Raw genomic sequence first — 12,558 nt, 5'->3', positions numbered from 1 at the left:
ATCCCCACTGTCAAACATGGTGGTGGCAGCATCATGGTTTGGGCCTGCTTTTCATCAGCGGGGACAGGGAAGATGGATGGAGCCAAATACAGGACCATTCTGGAAGAAAACCTGTTGGAGTCTGCAAGAGACCTGAGACTGGGACGGAGATTTATTTTTCCAACAAGACTATGATCCAAAACATAAAGCCAAATCTACAATGGAATGGTTCACAAATAAACGTATCCAGGTGTTGGAATGGCCAAGTCAAAGTCCAGACCTGAATCCAATCGAGAATCTGTGGAAAGAGCTGAAGACTGCTGTTCACGAACGCTCTCCATCCAACCTCACTGAGCTCCAGCTGTTTTGCAAGGAAGAATGGGCAAGAATTTCAGTGTCTCGATGTGCAAAACTGATAGAAACATACCCCAAGCGACTTGCAGCTGTAATTGCAGCAAACGATGGCGCTACAAAGTATTAACGCAAAGGGGCCAAATAATATTGCACACCCCACTTTTCAGTTTTTTATTTGTTAAAAAAGTTTGACACATCCAATAAATTTCATTCCACTTCACGATTGTGTCCCACTTGTTGCTTATTCTTCACAAAAAATTCAAATTTTATATCTTTCTGTTTGAAGCCTGAAATGTGGTAAGAGGTTGACCAGTTCAAGGGGGCCGAGTACTTTCGCAAGGCACTGTATCTACTGCCATGGCAAAGGTCAAAGGTAAGCAGGAAGACCTCTGATGCTTTGGATGTTTTCTCACCCGGACGCTGTTTTTAGTATTTGCTTCTAAGTAATCACTGATTTAGGTTTGATTCTGACTCAGATGTCCTGAGCCAACCCTGTCTGTTTCGGTCAATCATACATCAAACTGCAACCAGAAAAACAAACACCAGAGAGTCACACTGACAGGGCAGTGGCCTCTGAGGAACTGAAGCCACATTAAAAATCTAAACTTTTACACAGCATTGATAGAAGTCTATGTACTCTAGTCCTGTGTGATGCAGGGATTTAACTTACTCTGCTTTTTACATTTTGACGGAATAGGCTTAATTGAGTTGCAACTAGCAACAACAGTGTTGTGTGAGTGTAAAACGTTATTTATTGTTGATAGACCCGTGCCATATTGTTCAAAAAGCAGATTGGTTATTGAACTTTGCTTTTCTTATCTCTCTGTCACTGGTTATTTACTAAAGATGTTCAACGGGTTGAAATCTGCACATGGCTGATGTTTCGTCTTAGCCACTTTGAGCTCCGGAGGGAGGCCATAAGGTAGTGTCGGTTTACGCCAGTGTTTCCAGTGAGATGGCTGGATGGAGACCGGCCTCTGCAAAAACATGTCTATTTCTGTCCTTTGTTGTTTGCCATTTGGTCATCACCCTGAACACACCATCCCCACTGTCAAACATGGTGGTGGCAGCATCATGGTTTGGGTCTGCTTTTCGTCAGCAGGGACAGGGAAGATGGTCACAATTGATGGGAAGATGAATGGGGCCAAATACAGGACCATTCTGGAAGAAAACCTGTTGGAGTCTGCAAGAGACCTGAGACTGTGGTCAATGATCCAAAACATAAAGCCCAATCTACAATGGAATGGTTCACAAATAAACGTATCCAGGTGTTGGAATGGCCAAGTCAAAGTCCAGACCTGAATCCAATCGAGAATCTGTGGAAAGAGCTGAAGACTGCTGTTCACGAACGCTCTTCATCCAACCTCACTGAGCTTGAGCTGTTTTGCAAGGAAGAATGGGCAAGAATTTCAGTCTCTTGATGTGCAAAACTGATAGAGACATACCCCAAGCGACTAGCAGCTGTAATTGCTGCAAAGGGTGGCGCTACAAAGTACAGGTCCTTCTCAAAATATTAGCATATTGTGATAAAGTTCATTATTTTCCATAATGTAATGATGAAAATTTAACATTCATATATTTTAGATTCATTGCACACTAACTGAAATATTTCAGGTCTTTTATTGTCTTAATACGGATGATTTTGACATACAGCTCATGAAAACCCAAAATTCCTATCTCACAAAATTAGCATATTTCATCCGACCAATAAAAGAAAAGTGTTTTTAATACAAAAAACGTCAACCTTCAAATAATCATGTACAGTTATGCACTCAATACTTGGTCGGGAATCCTTTTGCAGAAATGACTGCTTCAATGCGGCGTGGCATGGAGGCAATCAGCCTGTGGCACTGCTGAGGTCTTATGGAGGCCCAGGATGCTTCAATAGCGGCCTTTAGCTCATCCAGAGTGTTGGGTCTTGAGTCTCTCAACGTTCTCTTCACAATATCCCACAGATTCTCTATGGGGTTCAGGTCAGGAGAGTTGGCAGGCCAATTGAGCACAGTGATACCATGGTCAGTAAACCATTTACCAGTGGTTTTGGCACTGTGAGCAGGTGCCAGGTCGTGCTGAAAAATGAAATCTTCATCTCCATAAAGCTTTTCAGCAGATGGAAGCATGAAGTGCTCCAAAATCTCCTGATAGCTAGCTGCATTGACCCTGCCCTTGATAAAACACAGTGGACCAACACCAGCAGCTGACACGGCACCCCAGACCATCACTGACTGTGGGTACTTGACACTGGACTTCTGGCATTTTGGCATTTCCTTCTCCCCAGTCTTCCTCCAGACTCTGGCACCTTGATTTCCGAATGACATGCAGAATTTGCTTTCATCCGAAAAAAGTACTTTGGACCACTGAGCAACAGTCCAGTGCTGCTTCTCTGTAGCCCAGGTCAGGCGCTTCTGCCGCTGTTTCTGGTTCAAAAGTGGCTTGACCTGGGGAATGCGGCACCTGTAGCCCATTTCCTGCACAAGCCTGTGCACGGTGGCTCTGGATGTTTCTACTCTAGACTCAGTCCACTGCTTCCGCTGGTCCCCGAAGGTCTGGAATCGGCCCTTCTCCACAATCTTCCTCAGGGTCCGGTCACCTCTTCTCGTTGTGCAGCGTTTTCTGCCATACTTTTTCCTTCCCACAGACTTCCCACTGAGGTGCCTTGATACAGCACTCTGGGAACAGCCTATTCGTTCAGAAATTTATTTCTGTGTCTTACCCTCTTGCTTGAGGGTGTCAATAGTGGCCTTCTGGACAGCAGTCAGGTCGGCAGTCTTACCCATGATTGGGGTTTTGAGTGATGAACCAGGCTGGGAGTTTTAAAGGCCTCAGGAATCTTTTGCAGGTGTTTAGAGTTAACTCGTTGATTCAGATGATTAGGTTCATAGCTCGTTTAGAGACCCTTTTAATGATATGCTAATTTTGTGAGATAGGAATTTTGGGTTTTCATGAGCTGTATGCCAAAATCATCCGTATTAAGACAATAAAAGACCTGAAATATTTCAGTTAGTGTGCAATGAATCTAAAATATATGAATTTTAAATTTTCATCATTACATTATGGAAAATAATGAACTTTATCACAATATGCTAATATTTTGAGAAGGACCTGTAATTGTAGGAATTATTATTCTTTGTATTTTCCGTTGCCTCTTTGCGAGGCAATATGGGGGCTTTGCCATGAACCAAAACGCGTAAGATTTTACCCAAAATTGTCCCCTGTGTGAAATTCTTCTTCCTTAATGTCATTGTCAGTGGGCGTGACCAAACTTATTAGCCACGCCCCCAAAAACGTGAGATAGGCCGAACCGTGTGTCATAGAGATCTGAAATTTGGCACACTGTTAGAGCTCCTCAAACCAAGGGAAAAAGTCTCTTGGGGGTATCCCCTAAAACGCACAGGAAGTCAGCCATTTTGGGTCAAAGGACGATTTTTGGACGTTTTTCACTTTTACTCACCTCAAACTTTAACTCATCCTCCTAGGGATTTTGAGCTATCCGCTTCATATTTGGTCAACATGCAGTTAAGGCATGGGGGATTAAAAGTGATCAAAATCGTGAGTTTTTGGCAATGTTTAGGGGGCGTGGCCTTGGCACAAACTTGGCGTTCCTGCTCAAAGTGAAAAAATGCAATAACTTTCCCAAAGAAATGCCAAATCACACCAAAGTTAGCATGATGGAGGTCCTTCAGATTCCCGATGATCCTATGGGGTCATATGCTGACATCATCAAAGCCACGCCTCCTGAGAACAGGAAGTATCGTTTTTCACTTGGAAAGATACCTCTCTGACCCACTTGACCCAAACAACTTGACAGTGTGTCAGGTGACTGATAACTAGTGGGTCTAACTTCGTTTGAAGCACAGTAACTTTTCATAAAAGGGCGTGGCCGTGGTGGTGCGGCGATGTTGGACGTCACGCCATGGCTATATGTTTGGCTCTAATTTCCACATACATCATCCAATCTGCAGCAAATTCAATGTGATTGATCCTAGTCCAGTCCCCAACAGAGATCTGATGACATATTTGGTGGGCGTGGCCTAATTCGTCCACAGTGCCCTCTAGAAAATAAAAATAAATCAGCCTCAAGACATGCTATGACCGAGGAATCAGAAATTTGGTACACATATGTAACTTGTCAGGACCTACAAAAAAGTATCTGGGAGCATTGGTCCAAACCCCACAGGAAGTCGGCCATTTTGGATTGAAGTTGCCATTTGTCCCTGTTTTGGGCATTTCTAGCCCGCATATCTGAGCGAAATCCTCCTACAACTTTTGACTTAGAGACTTGAAAAGCACTCAGTATACTCTTAAGGCAATGGGGATCAAAAGTTATCAAAACGTTTTTGATACATGAAAGTATGTGGGCTTGGCTAAGCCTCAAAATCTTACTTCTCGCCATAAAACATGCAATTGACATAGCTCCTACAAGGAAGGTCACAGAGACCTGAAACCTTCTGAGATTGATCTGCCTCTGGCCCTGAACCATATTCACTGATCAGATGCTGACATCATTGAAGCCCCGCCCCCTGAGAACAGGATGTGTCATGTTTCCCTTTAGAGAGTCAATTTTTGATGTTCTTCACCTAATCAATGTAAAACTGTCCCAAGTAACAGATAACATGATAGTCTTAGACAATCACCAGTACTGACTACTTTAGCTGGAGGGTGTGGATATGATGCCGTGGCGAATTCTGATGTTCTGATGTTACGCCATGGCCATATGTTTTGGCTCTAAATTACACATGGATGGTCTGATTCACTCCAAAATAAATATGGCTGATCTTTGTCAGTCCCCAAACACCTCTATTGGATTACATTGGAATTTCATTCAACAGCGCTCCATAGGACTCTTCAAGGGCTATATCTCCCTCATACATCATCGGATCCACTTGAAATGTAGTATACATGATCATGAGTTGATGATGGACATGTTGACACAGTCAACTAATGACATCATTATAGCCCCGCCCACAAACAAACAAGTGAGTCCAGCTTCCATTAGGAATGTCCGATTTACTCCAAATTGATTATGGTTGATCTTTGTCAGCCCCCACAGAGTTCTATTGGATTACATTAAAATTTGGATCAACAGCGCCACGTAGGAAATTTCAACTGTTCTATCTCCCTCATACATCATCAGATCCACTTCAAATGTAGTATACATGATCATGAGTTAATGATGGACATGTCGCTCACAGTCCCCCTTAGTGGCGACATATGCAATTGAACAGCGTCCTCATTGGTGGCATGCAGCCGGCGATGCCAGGCTCCCGTGGTGGCTGCATAGGCCGAGTTGCGCTGAGGTGCGAGGGCCTTCAAGGCTGCTTGCAGCTTTAATTTATCTTTATGTTTGAAGCCTGAAATGTGGCACGAGGTTGACCAGTTCAAGGGGGCCGAGTACTTTTGCAAGGCACTGTATCCAGTGTTTACCATTTCAATAAATCAATATTGGTTCCATTTTTGTATGTATACAGGACAAGAATGATTACTACGATTACTGGTGGTATTGCATTTGGGAACTCATCCCCAAGCGTCCTGATGACGAACCAAAATACAATCAACTAGAACGCAAAAGATGGAGCATTGGACACATCAATTTAGATACCATTAAGGAAAACAGATTTGAGTCACCCCGTGGCTGAAAGCTACAGTCTAATTCAAGGAAAAAATTCAAACGAAACTAGCAATAACGTATTCATTTCAAAAGCTTATTGAGCTCTGAATAAGATAACAAGTGACTATTGTCTGCATGTGTGTGCAAAATGTCAGACTTCTAAGTTTCCAATATTTCTCATTTAAATTAAGGGTTATATAAAAAAAAAATAATAGAGATTGAGCTGTTGATTAAGCTATTGAAAGATTTACTTATTTAAAGGTTTTTTGTGCTTCTTTTACAGGGGTGTAGTATGAAGGGCAGGGTATCTTAAATGACTCTTCATAGATGTTTGCAGAAATCCTTGATGTATTGCAAATACATGCAATAGCATGCATGAAGTAGTGCATACTATTGTAATCTACTAATTAGTAATCTGCAGTTTAAATTACAGATTAATGTTCTAAAGGTAGAATCTCTCCACAGCACAGATTAATTATACCAAATGCACTCATACAAAATGACTGAATTTGCTCTTTGATTTGAAATCCAAATGTTTGGGTCTCCACAACTGTGTTGTGTAGATAAAGAAAGCAATAGTGAGAATAATCAGTGTGATATTCATCAGGCCTGCTCTTCCACCCTCCAGTTGAGTCCTATGGGTGCGTCCAGGAAAGGCGCCTGCCGTGCACTCACATCTGTAAACACGGGCAGACGAGTAGGCAGCAGTCCATGATCTTATCGTCCTGGCATTAGCTGCTGGGCAGATAACAAATGAACATGAAAATGCTAATTAGGTTCAAATTAAGTCCCCAGGATAAACTAATTGGGGTCATTCTGGCTATTCAAGAAAAGCATCTACTGGACAGTTTACTGCGGGGGCAGATTAGGCCTGTGTGGAAACAACATATGCTCTATTAAGCTTTTTTCTTGACAGGGTTACAGAAACTTTTATATTCCAAGTAGTTGATATCTGAAATATTTGTAGTAATTAGCATTTAGGAACTCCATGTATGGTTCACATATTCAGCTGAAACCAGATATTTTCAAACACTGTATTTCCACATAGTGCTCTTTCCTTATGACGCTATCTATGTTTGGAAGCACCCCATTCCTTCCTGCAGCAACACATTCACACATAATGCCGCCATCCCCATACTTTTTTTTTTTTTTGATCCAGGTTGACACACACATTATGTACCAAAACATGTTAATCTTTGGGACAGAGAATCTCCTTCTCCTTATATATGATGGCTTGATGGTGGATGTTTATATTTGTATACAATTAAACAGTGGTACTTTTAGGCATCTGGAAATTGTATCCAATGATGAACCTGACTTGTTGAGGTTTATAAGTCTATTCCTGGTATCTTGGTTCATTTCTTTGTTTTTCCCATGATGTCACACAATGAAACGGTGTGTTTAAGGTTTTGTCTTAAAATAGATCCACAAATTTGCTTCCATTTAACTTTTGTATTGATCTATCAGAAGCTTAAAGAGTCATGACGTCATCATCTGAGCGTTCACAGTTTAACAGTTTAAAGGCAACTCTGACCTAAAATGGGAAAGTTTGATTTATTGTCAGACACTGAGTTTTAAAAGGCTTTAATAATTAAATTTCTATGCATATCAAGATAGTATAATGCCAAGCCAATCATAAACAGGTTGTCATTAAGGTTGTCATCAAGAACCTTAAGTCCTAATATTTACGGTTGAGTCCTCAGCAACACTGAATCGTGGAAGTCATGACCCATTAGTAGCCACAAGAACATCCCTGGTTAATAAATCAAACACATCCTTTAACAGAAGAATTTGGTCTGAAGCTTCCTTACAGCAAATTCTTACCCAACTAGTGCCTCTAATTTTGAAACCAGAAATTTGTATACACTACAGTAACTAAAACAGGACAAAAATAATCATTTACTGCAGTTATCGGCTTACTTTCATTTTATAACATCATAATCTGAATTAAAATAGGAAAAGGTGGTTCCTAGGAGCTGAAAGTTATCCACAGTAGACACCGTGTAGTTGAGGATGGTGAAGGGAGGCAGTGTGGGGGATGTAGTCCGGATGTCAACCATCATCGCCACCGACTTGAGTGGGTTAAGTTCCACGTGGTTCTGACTTCACCAGTGGATCCAATCCACCTCCGGTCTGTATGCAGACTCTTCACTATCCTGGATCAGATCGATAACATCGGTGTCATCTGCAAACTTCAGGAGTTTCACAGACGGGTCCGCTGAGGTGCATTCATTTGTGTAGAGGGAGAGGAGGTGTAGGGAGGTAACATACCCCTGGGGGGTGCTGGTGCTGATGGTTCTTGTGCGGTAGAAGATGTTTTCCAGTCTCATCTCCTACTACCTATCAGTTAAGAAGATGGTGATCCACTGAAACATAGAGGCTGGCACTGTAAACTGGGTGAGCTTCTGGTGGAGGATGTCTGCGTTGATGGTGTTGAAGGCCAAGCTGAGGTCCACAAACAGGATCCTGGCGTAAATCCCTGTTCGAAGTTGTGCAAGATGAAAATTCAGATTTGACCAGTAAGCAAACTGCAGGGGGTCCAGCTGGGGGCCTGTGATGTCCTTCAGATACTTCAAGACCAGTCGCTCAAAGGATTTCATGACCACAGACATGAGGCCTGTAGTCATTTAACCCTATGATGGTGTGTTTCTTGGAGACAGCGAAAGTTGTGGAGCGTTTGAACCACTTGGAAACCTCACACAGCCAGATGATCAATGCAGGCTCTCAGGCATGAGGGGGAGACACATTACATTGCATACTGTTAATGTGACAAGTCTAAGTGAAGTCCCAATTGTTTGTTGTTGCAGCTTAAATACAACTGAAGCTTGACGCCCAGCAGTACACTCTACGGTCCGGTCTAGCACAATACCTGAGTGAATTTTATCATAGCTGTTCCTGCCCAACAGGGTCTTGCAGGACATCCCTTTGCTAGCCAGCATTTATAACTGATTTGACTGTGTTCACTGACACCAACAACAAACCTCTCATTCAAAATATCTTCCAGTTACATAGCAAATTATGAGCAGAAGAAATAAAATGCCAACAATTTCTGTTTTTCAGAAACACAGTTTAGGGAAATCTGCTTTCATAATTTATCTTCCAGGAATCTTGAGGGCACAATAAACTCACTGGCCTTTATGGTGAGAAATCACTTAATTTCCAATCAGTTCTTCTTTTCTTCTGAGTTGACAGTATACATACCAGCATATTAGTGCTTTTGTTTCTGGGCGTGAAGAGGTTAGTTAATCTGTCTACAAAGGCCTTAGGTTGCAGACTGAACTCCCCACTTCTGGTGTACAGCAACAGTAGGGAGGTCTTGCAGAAACCAAAACATATTTCTTGCTGTTATTGTTTTCATAATGTACTGTAAGGAGATCATTCCTTGATTTTTATAATTTTCTTCTGATTTATTGTATTCTCGTTGCAGTGAAGCCTAGACCAAATTAGTTTTGTTTTTTACAGGAAACTTTGATGTTACACTGCCCAATTCACCTTATTGGATTTCAGGAAGTTTCTGCATGAAACCTTCAAGGACACTCCTCCCATCTGAGTTCCCTGAGTAGTTTTGCAAGTTTAAAACACCTAAAACAGCAGCTCAGTTGCCAAGAATATATTTTTCTATGTTGTGTGTTTGAAAACCAAAGTTCTGTGTGTATATAGTACATCAGTCAAAGTAGTACCAGTACTAACATGTGAAGATTGTGCAGGATATGTGACCTTGCTGTAACAGTTGGATTTCTTTTTTTACTGTAGTACATGTAAGCAAATGTTTTTGGTATAAATCTGAAAGGATATTGCATTTTCTGTGGTGCAATTATGAATCATTTCAAAGTTTATAAAAAAAAGGAAGAGAGAGGGGAGGGGAATTACAAAAAGTGAAATGCAAATGTTCATGTGTTTACAAAGTCAGTTACGCATATGTTAGACAAATAGGAAAAATGTGAAATAGGAAAGCTTATAATTTCAATGCACATGTGTATGAAAAAGACAACACCTAAAGAGGAAATGCTGAATTATTGATTTCCGCAGCATCTCTTGACAGAGCCAGAACATAAGAGATGGTGCAAAAATGTGAAAATGTTTTATGGCTTCATGAACCATGATTGAGCTTTTTTTCAATTTTCTTTTGAAATAAGGATGATCTCTTTTGTGGGACATAAAGGATAGTGAAAGGCTTGTTGTGAAGGAGGAGCTGCATTGGCGACTATTAACAGGTGGCCCAACTGGCCAGATTGTTGGAGTGAAGATGCATAGAATGCTGTTTGATTGCATATGGAGGCTTAGTAGCAGAGCCGTTAGCCGAGCTTAGAGCTGACCTACAGGAAACAACTACACCGCAAATTTTTCCTGCTAATGTTTTTCCCCTGGATATCATGATGGATTATTTACTGTGGCAAGTACACACACAACATTTACACCTGCAAGTAAAAAACTGCAGTGTTTTTGTATATTACATCTTTATAACTACAGGTCTGAGTACAGGCATGCTAGCAGTGCTGTGAGTTAACATCCTTCTGTTTAAACAACAATGCTATATCCTGATGCTATTGTAAATGTTTGATTTGAAACCAGAATTAGTAATGGAAGTATTTGGTGCTATCACTAGCCAGTAGGCCTACAGCAGTGGGTTACCATGAAGACTGAGCACAGGCTGGTAGAGAAACATTGCTGACCAAGGCGTCAGCCAGAACATCTGGTTGATGTTAGAGATCAGAGGAGAATGAGCAGACTGGTTCAACATGACAGAAAGCCAAAAGTAGCTCAAATAACCTCTTATTAGAGCAAAGGTATGTGGAATAAGTCAATTCAATTCAGTTTATTTATATACTGCTAATTCACAAGAAATGTCGGCCATTGTCCAAGGGGTCCAAACTCACAATGTGTGTAGAAACACTCACTGTTGCCGGTGCCATCCTGCATAGGCACAGCACAGCACAGCACAGCACAGCACAGCACAGCACAGCACAGCACAGCACAGCACAGCACAGCACAGCACAGCACAGCACAGCACAGCACAGCACAGCACAGTACAGCACTGCACCCAATCCCTTAGTTGAATGCTCTTCTGAAGATGGTCCAGAGACTTGACAGATTAGTAATGGATGCAAATTGAGTTTGTTGTTCAAACTGGTTAAAACGTTTTCTATCCAAGGAAACCCAGCAGGTTACAATCGATTAAATGCAGCCTTCCTGAGAATTGTTGCTTACCATGTCCTTCCCTTTATGACCAGAGTGTACTGATTTTCTGTGGTTACTTTAGTAGGATAAACAACTATGTCACAAAGCTTAAATGATCTCAAACTAGTTTTGTGAACAAATGACCTCTACAGTCACCAATTATCAGTCTTACAGGGCACCTTTGGGATGTGGTGGAGTAAGAGATTCTCATCATGAATGGGGAACCAACAAATTTGCAGCAACTGCTTAATGCTATTATAACAATATGGAGCAGAATCTCGGATAAATGTTACCAAAACCCTGTTGTAGCTATGCCACAAAGAATTAAGGCAGCTCTGAAGGCCAGCGGGTGCAATACAGCACTATCAAGGTGTACCCAATTAAATGTTTATGAAATGACAATAAAAATGTTTTTCAAACCTTAATTGACCTTTTAAATGAGAAAACTATGGGCTTTGGGTAACTTAAAGGTGTTCCAACATAAATATTCACAAACTTGTGAAACATGTTTATCTTGCAAAACTGACTTGTATGATTCATCAGAAAGACTGCTCTTTTAAGTCCATATTTGTTTTGATATACCCATATCCATCTCTGCAATACACCTTTTAGCAGCCCCATCAGCATGATGGACGGATTTAGTTATTTTGTTTTTGAAACTCTGCAGGGAGGAGGAGCAAACAGGATTATGGAATGCCATCAAATCCTGTGGGAGAGGATATTCTGGATGCGGTCGGCTCCAGTTCTTCAGATTCCCACCAAATACTGACAGATTACTAATCTGTGTGAGCCAATGTTGCTTGTTTGGTGTGGGTCCCTGTCAAGGATGTACACAGATAGTTCTGTTTGATCTGGCTCGAGGGAAAGAAAATTAGTGCTTAGAAAAATCCTTGGTAAAACAGTCTGCAGCTTGCTATTATCTCAAAAGAAGCGGTACATCATGTGTCACACTCACTGTGCCTCTTATTTTACATTTTTACGATGCAAAAACCTCAAGGCTGAAGTGATTTAGCTCTGCTTTAAAGAAGGAAAGGGTTACACCTGTAACTAATGGAGGAAGTAACAAAGGGAGGCTTACAATAGGCTTTCCTCTGTCTGCACCTTGTTTTTGTATTCTGTTGTGGGCCTTAACTTTCTTTTCTAAGACTGTATGTTTCACTTCACTTTACGTCTTCAATCTCAGTATCAGACAGACAAACAGAAACTAAGTCAGGCTTTGTGTGAAAGATCAGAGCAATTGACTGCAAACAGTTGCTGCCTTAAAAATACACATGTGGCATCATAGAGACATGAGTAAATCAGAAAGACAGTAAGAACAATGGAGCTCTATAGGACAGCACAGACAGAGCCTGGTGTGTGTTTTTCCTGCCACCCTATAGGTTTGCATGTCCATGACAAAATAGAAAGGCCTCCTTCTGTGTTTGCACAGTGAGCGCTTT

Source organism: Girardinichthys multiradiatus, chromosome 22 (assembly GCF_021462225.1).
Source record: "Girardinichthys multiradiatus isolate DD_20200921_A chromosome 22, DD_fGirMul_XY1, whole genome shotgun sequence".
Classification (NCBI taxonomy): Eukaryota; Metazoa; Chordata; class Actinopteri; order Cyprinodontiformes; family Goodeidae; genus Girardinichthys; species Girardinichthys multiradiatus.
Note: the sequence above shows the minus strand (reverse complement) of the source record.